Source organism: Acanthochromis polyacanthus, chromosome 7, assembly GCF_021347895.1.
Source record: "Acanthochromis polyacanthus isolate Apoly-LR-REF ecotype Palm Island chromosome 7, KAUST_Apoly_ChrSc, whole genome shotgun sequence".
Taxonomy (NCBI): Eukaryota; Metazoa; Chordata; class Actinopteri; family Pomacentridae; genus Acanthochromis; species Acanthochromis polyacanthus.
Genome location: NC_067119.1, coordinates 31,505,564 through 31,518,647, shown reverse-complemented (window position 1 = coordinate 31,518,647; position 13,084 = coordinate 31,505,564). Strand labels below are relative to the sequence as shown.

The 13,084-nt window shown below is 39.1% G+C and overlaps 1 protein-coding gene across 4 annotated transcripts in view; it reads right to left on the bottom strand.

The window, feature by feature from the left end:
* The window catches only part of gnb1l (guanine nucleotide binding protein (G protein), beta polypeptide 1-like), a 30,086-nt gene extending 28,385 nt beyond the window's left edge, over nt 1-1,701 (bottom strand). The window contains exon 1 of one of the 4 annotated variants that reach the window (XM_022190202.2): nt 1,586-1,701. The gene's annotated coding sequence lies outside the window, so the exon portion shown is untranslated. Of the gene's footprint in view, nt 1-1,503 lie in introns of all 4 variants that reach the window. The other 3 variants (XM_051950984.1, XM_022190203.2, XM_051950985.1) reach the window with 3 other exon arrangements.
* Between the last annotated feature and the right edge of the window lie 11,383 nt (nt 1,702-13,084).

The window sequence follows — 13,084 nt, the reverse complement described above, 5'->3', positions numbered from 1 at the left end:
TCCTGGGCTGGTGTGGTTACACGTAGTCTGTGGTTGTGAGGCTGGTTGGATGTACTGCCAAATTCTCTAAAACACCTTTGGAGACGGCTTATGGTAGAGAAATGAACATTCAATACACGAGCAACAGCTCTGGTTGACATTCCTGCTCTCAGCATGCCAATTGCACGCTCCCTCAAACCTTGCCACATCTGTGGCATTGTGATGTGTGATAAAACTGCACACTTCAGAGTGGCCTTTTATTGTGGGCAGTCTAAGGCACACCTGTGCACTAATCATGGTGTCTAATCAGCATCTTGATATGGCACACCTGTGAGGTGTATAATCTCAGCAAAGGAGAAGTGCTCACTATCACAGATTTAGACAGATTTGTGAACAATATTTGAGAGAAATGGTGATATTGTGTATGTGGAAAAAGTTTTAGATCTTTGAGTTCATCTCATAAAAAATGGGAGCAAAAACGAAAGTGTTGCGTTTATATTTTTGTTGAGTGTATTTCATCATTTCATGAGCTGATCTGTGAAACTTAATTCACTGAAATTGATTGCTTTGCTCATTTTTCAGACATAGATTACATTTTCATTTGCAATATAAGCTTTAACAGTTAAGCTTGAGTTCAAAATTCACTCTGTAACAGATTTAAAACGTGTCATGCAGCATTGCCATGAAATAGCATCACAAGAGTGTCACACAGGAATGACTACATGACCGCAAATCACTGGCACAACAGTGTAAACCCTGCACTAGACAAGCTGTGTAACATACATCTACAAATTACAGAAACTGCAATTTGGTAAAAGCTCTGTTTTTAAATTGCAATATAATTTGAGACTGATTAATAGTTCAGCAAAGGTACAAACACCTTCTTCCATAGTAAAGTTGCATGACAGCTTACCTGTGAACATTTACACCAAACTTCATTCAAAAATACAGCTATATAAATGCTGGTGTTACGTAGCTCTTAATAAACAAACAAAAAAAACAGATGCAATGATAATACTGTTGTGCCAATCTCTACAGCATGCAGAGGAACAATAAGAGAATGTATTCAATGAACTGATACAGTTTCTGTACTTTCGTTCATGGTTGAGTACTAGTCGTCTGGCCTATTATTTCCTCTACATTTTCATTTACTTAATTTCCACTTTTAAGTAGACTACTTGTAAGATTAGCTTGAGTTGTATTCCTGATAAACTTATGGTTGCTGCAGTTCAATATGCAAACATGAAACGCAGCTAAACGAATCAAATGAAGCATGTACGTCCAGTGCAGCTAATATTTGTAGATTAGCAAAGGCATAGTAAATGGTTTCAAAGGGAATTTGGTGCACAATTCGGTCTACGCAACCCTGCTTAAGTAATTCTAGAGTCGTTAATCACTCTGGGGCGGTTTGTAAATGAGCATTTTGGTTGAACTGTCACGCCTCAAGAAGTTACTGACCAACGGGCTAATGTTAGCGACAAGCTAGCAAAGCCTTCAGCAACTTCAACAAACATACCAACAAACCTTATTATCACAAAACAGGCGTTTTCTCTGGCATGGTCAAAAAAAAACGAAAAGCACACTGTGATAAATCTTCACAAAATACCATTTCAGTCAAACGCCGGTGTTTTCACAGCTGTCAGAGAGACGAAGGCAGCTCTGTAGAGAGACGATACAAAACATGCGCCGAATCTGAAGGACCTCTATTTACAGCGTGGGAGCTGTTCATAGAGGTGCCTGAACATAAATATCTCTCTCTCTCTCTCTCTCTCTCTCTCTCTCTCTCTCTCTCTCTCTCTCTCTCTCTCTCTCTCTCTCTCTCTCTCTCTCAGTCATCTCTCTCAATTCAGTTCTACTGAAAAATAAAATCTTGAACAGTCTGTGTGTGTTCTGCTGTGCCACATGTATTTTAGGTCTTGCTTTGCTCTCATTGTAAAGACCTGTTTGTTTTCAGCGCTGTTTGACAGCACATTTAATCCATCTTAACTCTGAATATTAAACTGATTTTCACGCGTTTTTTTTTATTTTTTTGCTGCAAACGTCATACATGTAGCTATGATACAGGACAAATGGTTCGGCGTATTTTAATATTCATAGCGGGAATAATAGATAATAATAATAATAGGTAATAGAATATTCTGATATTAAGCTCGACTGTAGACAGGTATTTTGCAAACACTGTAAACACACACACACACTAATATATGTTAGAGAAGCAGATAATAGCAGTAAAGTCAATTATTTTCATAATTTGAAGAGACAATATATGATTGCGCTATATATACATATATAAACAAAATACTGACTAATGAACACATATTTCTACATAAAACAATATATATATATATATATATAATTTTCTGATATATCTTTTTAATATATATGTATGAATTATATTGATAGTCTATATATGATTTATATAATAATTTTCTCTGATATATTGATTATATTAATACTCCACATATGATTTATATATATTATGTTTTCTGATATATTGATTATATTGATACTCCATACATCATTTATATATTTAGAATGATTTTCTCTGATATATAACTTTTATCTATTATATATATATATATATATATATATATATATATATATATATATATATATATATATGTGAATGATGTTGATACTCCATTTATGATTTATATATATTCATTTTCTCTGATATATAACTTCTATCTATTGTTTTATATAGAAATATGAGTTCATTAGTCAGTATTTTGTTTATATATATATATATATATAGCGTAATCATAAATTGTCTCTTCAAATTATTAAAATTATTGACTTTACTGCTATTATCTGCTTCTCTAACATATATTAGTGTGTGTGTGTTTACAGTGTTTGCAAAATACCTGTCTACAGTCCAGCTTAATATCAGAATATTCTATTACTGTTAATCCCGCTATGAATATTAAAATACGCCGAACCATTTGTCCTGTATCATAGCTACATGTATGACGTTTGCAGCAAAAAAATAAAAACGCGTGAAAATCAGTTTAATATTCAGAGTTAAGATGGATTAAATGCGCTGTCAAACAGCGCTGAGTGGAGAGGGTGACCGGTCCAAGATGGTGGCCCCACCGCTCGTCAGCCCCAAAAGGCAGTAGCGGTCGATGCGGCATCTACTCTTTATTATGTCTGGCAAAATCCGGGCTTCATTTTCTCGGCGCTGAAACCAACGGGTGACGTCACGGTTAGTTCACGCCTGGGGTAGAGTGACGGGATATATTCAGCAAAATCTCTCTCTCTCTCTCTCTCTCTCTCTCTCTCTCTCTCTCTCTCTCTCTCTCTCTCTCTCTCTCTCTCTCTCTCTCTGTGTGTGTGTGTGTGTGTGTGTGTGTGTGTGTGTGTGTGTGTGTGTGTGTTGTGTGTGTGTGTGTGTGTGTACATGTTTATTTTATACCGGTGGGGACTTGGTGGGGACTTTGACCTGACTCCACGTTATCTGGGTGGGGACTCGCATCACGGTGGGGACCAAAAATGAGGTCCCCATGAGGGGAGGGGGGGAGACAGTGGTTTCTTGGCCATGCTGTTGTTACTGAAAAAACTAAAAGTGCAAAAAAGTTTCTTTAGGGTTAGGCATTGTTTTGGTGTTGGTTAAGGTTTAGGGTTAGGGTAAGGGTTAGGGGTTAGATATGAATGGGAGTCAATGGTAAGTCCCCACGGGGATATAAGAACCAGACGTGTGCGCGCACGAGTGTGTTTGCTGCTTTTTTTGAATTATTTCTATAGGATATCTGTATTTTCTATGTTATGATGTATTTATTTGGAATGCAAATGGAAACAATTTTCTCAACAAAATGAGCTTTGAAAATACTAACATGAAATGAAGTTCATACCATTTCCAAGAATAGAAATCATTGTCCCTTCCTTAAAAAAACATATGAGAAGTAAGCAATAAACATAGAAGTTTCAGGGCCTCACAATAGCGCTCAAACAGAGTGTCTTTAGTTTTTCCCCATCCTTTTCAGTCTAATTGAGAAAGAGAGACAGAGAAAACACAGGGCTCTAATCCACAGAGCACACAGACCTCTTTCATGGGAGTGCTGGGAGAGACCTTTATTTGTCCATTCCTATGATGGAGAAAGCGGGTTTCAAGCTCAGCTAGGTCTGAGCTGGAAGATTAGATGAAACCAGAGTGTTTTAAACCTCTTCTGTGGCCGTGGATTAGAGTCAGCCAATCCCCCTCCGCTCCAAAATGAAACAATACAGAGTACAGGCGGCTCAGTGGGAGAGAGTGCATAGCATGTAGAGCAGACTGGGTTTGAAAACTAAAAAATGTATCAGTCTGAGCAACAGAGAAACCCCAAAAGATACAAAATAACATTTACTCATTTTTTTTAAAAGAATGAAACAAGGAAAGAAACAACTCTATGCACTGGAATCTATCAGTCTGCACAACAGAAAAACCCCAAAAGATAGTAGACAGCATTTGCTCAGCTTTAAAAAGGGGAGAGAAATATGTCAATGCACTGCAATCTCTTTGGATAAGTCTAAGGAAACATTTGGGGCACACATTTCAGTCACTGCACTTTGGGTTGTAAAACCAGTTTACATATTACCACTTCCCAGACAGACCGTACTCAAATTATGCTCATGATATTTTAGATATAAAGTGAGAAGGGTCATCTATTTCACTAATGAGATAGCTCAAATACACGATCACTTAATGACAAACATGAAAAGGGTGAGCTTCAGTTGTAGTAGGAGTGAATTTAAACCAATTAGTGCAAATGGAGGTGGCTGGACAGTAGCCCCTCAGCAGGAGGTGGGAGAAAGTGTCTCCTGCCCTGCCTGCACAGATATCATGGCCTACATTGTCATCAATTATTCCTGGCATCTCAGTTTACCCAAGAGCAGGGCGGGTGCAGGGGACAATGCCAGGGTGCCCTTGGGAGCAAGAACATCGGCCCCCTCCGTGTATTCGAGGACGGGTGGGAGAGGGTAAGGGGGTTGGGGTGTGTATACAGTGTCGTCCGTCCAGCCCAAGAGGCCTGGTAAGGAAATCCCTGGAATCCCACTCCTGTTCCAGCCGGGGCAGGCAGGTCACTTTACAGCTCATCACCAAATTAGAAAGGCTGCGGGTCAGTCTGAGCGGCAGGCAGACCACAGAGAGATAGAAATAGATGTTAGTGCTATGATTCAGTCTGCTGGCGCTCTCTCATAGGGCTCCTCTCTCATCATGGAGAGGTAGAGGACTGCACTGTGGAGGGTAAAACTCCAGGAGGAACACTAGAATCTGCTGTCCTCTGAGAGCAGAAAGTAGTGGGTTGCATAGTTTAGGCACAGAGAGTTACTGTATCAAGAGACTGATGAGCAAGAGGACTTTTAGTGAGACACTGGCGGAATAGAGGAAGACATGCACAAGAAACAGTGATGCAGACTTCACAACACTTTTCCAAGGTTTTTTTTTTTAATGTGACTATATGACAATAAGCAAAGAGCAAGCTAATACTGAAGAAGTCATAGATATATTTAACTATTCAACTTTGTATGTTTTCATGCAAAAGTCACAAAAAAATCTTTAAATAAATAGTTTGTCAGCCTGTAATGTGTTGATTGACTTGAGAAGTTGACTAAAGTACACTAAAAATGAAACAGCAGCTGATAAGCTCAACTTCACACAAGGGCTGGAGAATGAAGGGAATAGCTAGATTATCCAAAATGAATATACGCTTAATTTTTTCCTTTTTATTGGTATGAATAAAAAATGATATAAAGTGCATTCATTTCTGAGCTGTAGAGGCACTAACATTTTCTTTGTTCTGGATGGCAGAAGTGAAGGAAGTATTCAGATCATTTTACTTGTAAGTCTCAAGTTACAAATAAAAATCCTACATGAAAATTACTATTTAAGAAAAGTACATAAATACATAAAGGAGAAGTCCTGGTTTGGTCCCTCTGACTGATAGATTACTACTCCACCAAGGAACGCGGCCTAGTCACGTGACGATCAAGGTGTTTGTATCATTGGGAGATAGCAGCACAGCGTCACTATAGCTATGACTACAAGTGAACACTACATCAGCTGCCTACTGACGATCACATGATTGCAATCCTACTACAAATTGACCCTTGCAGAAATGATAGGACTGAGCAGCCATGGCAGAATACCATGCTCTCTGCTTGTTTTTCTTGTTGTATATGTGATCTTTAGATTTTCATAGTGAAGCATGAGTGTGTCAGCAGCATGTTACTGTTGTTCCTACTGCAGGTTGGAACTACTCTAAATTCAGTTTAATGAACAAGGACAGCAGCTAAATCTGAGAGCTTGTCGCATGAATAATGGAAGAGGAAAGAAGTTTTGATCCAAAAATCTGTTTTCAGTTTTCAGTCTTCTCTAATCTTTGATTTTTGCTGAAATATTGGATCTTTTGATCATTTCTTGAAATGAAACCATGTGAGAAGTTTACAGGGTGAAATTACTATTTAGTGGAACTGTTGACAGCTCATCAGCATATGAAATGTCACCCTGAAAACACTCTGCTTTTAAGACATCAGAAACACAAAAGGTCCTATTTTTCACAGCGTAAAATCACAAAGCAGTAAAAGCTGTCAGATAAATGTAGTGGAACACAACATATGAGAAATGAGAAAAAACTCACGCAAAGTCCAAGTACTTAAAAATTCTATTTACTCTAAGTACATGCTTACAGTAAATAGTATCTGCGTACATTTAGTCTTCATCACTGCTGGACAAACACAGGACAGCGGTTTCTTCCTGTTCAAAGATAAGTATCTCCTTTGTTCAGCTTCACATTTTCCACTCACAAATGAGAACTGTACTCTCAGCCAGAATGTGAATTTCCCAAAATGACAAAGCAGACATCTATTTCAAGATTCAGTAATGCTTTTGTTAAATGAAAATGGATACATATTCACTTGACTCATGAATCTGGGTAGCCAGGAGACAATGTTTGCATCACTGAAGGACTTGGATATATTTCCATATTACCTTGATAATTACGATTGATAATGGTGCTTTTTTAACCTTTGTTGAAACCTGATATACAACAGAAACATTACATTTAATTTTAATGGCATTAAACCATCTTGGCAGTGAACTACAGAGGCATCCTGATCACTGACATTCTACAGGAGCAGTGATAAACTGTTTCAAATGGATTTTTTAGTCAAATACATTTTGGCATAATGCAGAAGAAAAAACAGGTGCCCTATCAAGTTTATTTTTTGTATCTGCTCGAACTCTTTTTCTTCTTGGGGGATGATAGTGAAATGTTGATGTTTTTGATAGACTAAAGTTCTTCTTCCAGCAAGTTACACCGGAAACACATTGACTGAAGCATTCTAATCCCGGTTGCACACAGAGATGAATGGAACTTGCTATGTCAGTGCATGAGTATGCATGGAGTTATCAGAGCAGGAGAAGAAGATACGGTGCGAGGGAGGATGTGTCGGACGTGCAGGTATCATAAAATGCCATGCGAGGTCTCTCCAGCTCATGTTTTCTTTGGGCATCTTTGCAGGTGTTAGTGGAGAGATCTCAGGGAGGGCGAGGAGTGACTAGCCTGCCTGTCACGTTGAGGAGTAAAACAAAATGCAACTTTAATGCCACTATCAGCACCACTAAACCATCCTCCCTTGGAATAGTAAAGAAGAGGAGGAACACAGTGTCTAAAGCTAATATTCTTATCAGCTCTTTTTGAAACTCCTCTTTAATGATGAAGCTGTTTCTCATGGTCATGTCCACTGGGAGCAGCAGGCAAGAAAAAATATTATCTCTGACCTCTTGATTAAACTGCATAAACAGTCAAGTGAAGAAGTAAAGACATCTTGTGGGGCTGTTTTCCCCTTATTTGTTGATCCTATTTGACACAGTGCCTATTTGAAGGGCATTTTTAAATCATATTACATACATAAAATGGCACAAGTAACTGACACTATGTGGTCAATTTTCCAAATTAATATAGCACTGATCAACCAAATGACATTCATCATACTTTCAAATCAATGAAATTACACCCAAGGGTTCCAGATTTTGGAGCAATGACTCAAACCTCCATAGGGAGTAAAAGGTGGAAACTGTTGGATTAAAACCTTTGACATCCAGGTCTGCTGTTGTCTTTGCAATTGAAGTGTGTGGTGTGATCATGCCAACACCCAAACAGTTCAATAAGGCCTTCAGGAAAAAAGGCGGATGACTGTGAATCTACTGAGGGATTTAAAAATATCTCAAAATTATTTGAAAAAATCATTCTACTTTACGACAAGTCGTTAAATAGTAGATTTCTAATGACTGCAAATTTGCCCAGGACTTTGCCCCATCAAGTGTAGCCCAAGACACCATTTAGATAGAAAAATAAATCTCCAAGACCTCCATCCTCTGCAGTAATGTTGGTGTCAAAGTCCATTGATGATCGTAAACAAGAATTGTTAGAGGGAAACACTTTGTGTCCAAATAAAACATTAGAGCAAACTACAGTTTGTCAGTGAGCAGAGGAAACAACAGGTCTTTTGTAGTAATGCTCTCGGTACAGACGAATCACAAAAATAACTGTCTGGCCACAGTAACAGTGGATGTGTTTGGTGGTGGCCAAAAGCAGCTGCTCAGAGAAGAACCTCACACCAGCTGTGAAGCATGGTGGTGAAAATGTCCTGGTTTGGAGTTGCTTTACTGCCTCTGAGACTAGGCAGCTTGCAGTTATTGATTCTCCTATGAATTCTGTGTCATATTAAAAAGAGCTTGAAGATTATGAGAGGCCAACTGTCTGAAAGTAGAAGGCGAAGTGGAGGACATTTTTTCAAAAGGAAAGCGACCCTAAGCTCAGTACACCAAGATTCAGCTCGTAAAGAAACTGAAGCTTATGTAATGGTACAGTCAAAACCCAGATTTGCAACAGAAAGTAAACGCAAATAAAGAGGCAACATTTACCGAAAGTGAAAAATTTACATGATAGATGGTCCAAACTTTCAGCAGGCTGATGTCAGAAACTGATGAACAAATCTTTGGCTCTAAAGGAAGTAGTAGCTTTTGAGACCAAGCGTGTACTTACTTTTTATCCGGAAAAATATTATAACTTTTAATATTTGTGTTGAATAAATAATTGAAAAAGCTCATCTTACTTGTGGTGTTGGACTGACTCACGAACCAAATGTTTACTTATCAAAATATATTTCCAAGACTTGTATTTATTTTTCATGTGACTGTGTACAATTGTAGAATTTCTTCGCAACTTTGAGTAATACTACTGCACAAATTCTCAACTTTTAAAGCAGTTGTCACATTTTTACAGCATTCCTATTTGTAAAGCAAAAACCCTTCCTGCCTTTTTCATGTCTATGGTACGATTCCAAAATGTGTCTTTATACAATTTTCTTTTTCTTTCAGAAAATAAATAGGGCTTTAAAGGATTATTGTAGGAAAAAGAACAAAACTAGAGACTCAAGTGTTTTGAGGTAGATAGAACCCAGATCAGTAAGTGGAGAAGTACAGTAATGAGCAGTCTTGTTGCTGCTGCCGCTTCATTTGTCATACAGGATGACATTAAGGCCAAAGGTTACTTTGTGAAGGCTAATTACTGAGCTTGAGCTGGTTAAATATATATGTGTGCACGTGTGTGTGTACCAAAGCCTGGCTGTGACGGTGGCACTCCTATTTTAGAACGTCTGAAAATGCTGAATTAGATTTGGAAACGGAGCGGTGGAACACCTCTCCTCAGCTTTATTTATAGGGAAGGTTCATGTGGACTGAATGCAGAGCTACAAGATGCAGTGTGTGGACATGAGAGTAGAACACACCCACGCATTAACATTCCTACAGCCATGGCCATAAGTTTGGACACAGCATGACTTACTATGTCTGTTTTGATGTCTATTACAGAACATAACTAATATTTTTTGACAGCACCAGTTTAATGAGTCAACAAATCAACAAGGGATATAATATTATCAATAAATTCCAACAATTGGAACAACTTTGTTCCCAAAACATAATATTAGAAGAAAATAACAAAAAAAATGCAGTACTTTCACAACCGAATTTGGTAAGAATAACAAAATGACACCAAACTCTTTTGATGTTTTTTTTAAATATGAAACTTAATATAGTTCTCAGGAGTTGTGTACTGTATTGTAAGTGACAATTTTGTGGTATTTTCTAAGATTCACAAGCGTCATGGTACTTGTGTCCAAACTTATGGCCATGGCTGTACAAGCGCGCACGCGCGCACACACACACACACACACACACACACCCTCAGGTTGTAGTGTATATGTACTAGTTGTGCTTCAGGAACTCACAGTTATGCCTGACGGTGTTTGTTTGTCACTCATCAGATGAGAGACGGTGGCATGGTGTGTGTGTGTGTGTGTGTGTGTGTGTCAGTGTGTGATTCATTCACTGGCTGCTCGTCCCACCACACACAGCTTTCATTGGCTAAACAGGAAAGACAGAATCAATCAGACAGGCATCGACAGCAGCCAGAGGGCGAGCTCAGCGTGCAGTCCATCTGCATCACATAGCAAGTGTGCCTCTGCAGCGTGTGTGTGTGTGTGTGTGTGTGTGTGTGTGTGTACTTGTTTCTGCTATACCGGTGGGGACTTTGACCTGACTATTTGCTATAAAGGTGGGGACTTGTCTCACGGTGGGGACCTAAAATGAGGTCCCCACGGGTGGCAACACCGTTTTCTTGGCCATATTGTTGTTAATAAAAAATGTAAAAGTGCAAAAACCTTTGTTTAGGGTTAGGCATTGATTTGGTGATGGTTAAGGTTAGGGTTAGGGTAAGGGTTAGGAGTTAGATATGAATGGAAGTCAATGGTAAGTCCCCACCGGTATAGAAAAACAAACATGTGTGTGTGTGTGTGTGTGTGTGTGTGTGTGTGTGTGTGTGTGTGTGTGTGTGTGTGTGTGTGTGTGTGTGTATTTTGACTATTTGCATGTTGACAAACTGGGCCATCAGAAGGAATCTGCACCAGCTCCATGCTCAGTCCAGTCCCAGGCAGTTCCTTATATCTCCAGCCAGATGTGTTGGCTGCAGAGTGGGAAGCCTTCACATCCCTGGAAGGTACCTTGATTTATGTGATGTGACTCAGACTGATAACACCAGAGCCCCAGAGCAGACACATTCAGAAGGAAACTGTCAACTCTGTGTTGATACTGATGACTTCTCTGCTCAACTCGTGTTTGGGAAAAGCTATAGGAAGTCTGAAATGAGGTAGATGGTTATGTAGAAGCCTGTTGATTAGCTCTGAAATCTGTTTCATAAAACATGTTTGTTAATCAGTGTGAGAACGCATTCCTTCAGAATATCTTGGTCCTGCTCAGGCTGGGATTCAGCCTCACTTCAGGCTTAATAAATGGAACAAACTGAAACAGCGTGTATTTTTCCTTTGCCATCTTTCACTACTGATTGGCTCATAACAAAAGTTGAGTCGAACTGCAGCACACATCAGATTAATCACAATTTGACACACTAAAGGTTGCAGACAAACACTTTTGAAACCTTGTTTTGGGTTAAAGTCATCAAACTTTCAAAGCTGCTTTGATCAGATTTGACTGGTGATTTAATATCTGCAGTTTTTATGTTCCAGTGACTACTAGAATTGCAGCTGTGTCTCTCTCCCTACTCATTTAGATAGAAACTAGAAGCTTTCCAGAGGAGTTACTAAAATGGGAGAGATTTACCTATAAGGACTTTGGTCCTGGCTGTAGTCATGTACAATCAACCAGCTAGTGTCGGCATCCTAACACAGTTTCAACAGCAAAGCGAACATACTGATGTTAGCATCTAATGTGAACCATCTTAGCCAACCATTTTATCTAAACCAAAATTAGCTGAATGTCTTTCTCTCATATTGGACAAAAAATGGGAATAGAACAATGGTGTTTGATGAAGAGAAAAGGAATAACAAATTTTAAAAATGAATAATAGAAATAGGTCTGAGGGAGACAAGAATGTGTCCAATCTTTCATGGCAATTTAGCTGTTGAAGCGTTTCACTAAAAACGCCAACCCCATCACTGAAGATACATCCTATGGGGATAAAGATTTGTTTTAAATCATATCATATAATACATAATACCCTCAGTAATTGGTGGTAGATTTTAGTCTGGGGGCTGCACGGTGGGTCGATGGTTGGCACCTAGAACATCCTCAGTTCGTATTCCAGCATGGACCTGGGAACTTTGTGCATGGAGTTTGCATGTTCTCCCTGTGCATGCATGGGTTTTCTTTGGGTACTCTGACTTCCTTCCTTCCATAGTCCAAAACATGCTGAGGTTAGTTGGTGATTCTAAACTGTCCATAGGTGTGAATGTGAGTGTGATTGCTGACTCTAAGTCAGCTGGGATAGACTCCAACCCCCCGGCGACCCTAATGAGGATTAATTGGCATATAGATAATGGATAGATGGATTTGAATCTGACCCAAAGTGGTAGACTAACCAACTGATACAGTCCACCTCCTATGTCCATACAGTAGCTTAAGTTATCTGACAAACTGTTGTGGTTAAACTTCATGTTGCTGCAAACCTGCAGTGAGGTCATATTTTTACATGCAAATTAGGTTTGCAGCCTAACTTGCAGTGGATTTGCAGCAACATTTGTGGAAATCCTGTGGAGGGCTGGGGCCTACCCCAGTGAACACTAGCTGAGAAGCAGTTAGAGCATAGTGGTTCATCACAGACGGACCTGAATCAAACCCACACAGACACAGAGAGAACAGCTGATCAGCAAAGTTAAATCCTTCTCATTGTGAGGCAGTAGTGAATGCCACTATTCCACTGTTCAAATACAAAGAAAGCCAGGTGTGAAATAATAAAATGAAATAAATATTTTTCTTGGCCTATACCCAAGGGAACATAACTAAAACAAAAAAGAACAAATATTGGTGAACCTCAGCATTTAAAATGCAAAAAAAGGTGATAGGTCTGTTCTGGAGAAAATATCATGGACCAGTGATCATAAACTGGATGAGACAAATGATCCCCACTGGAGAAAGAGGTTTATGTGATGAAAGACAAAAAAAAGAGAATATGGGGAAGTTTGGAAACAATTTCTAAAATATGTGAGACGTGGATTTGGTGGAGAGCTGGCTGGACAACTGACTGTTGTAGGAAAGGAGCAGTTTACA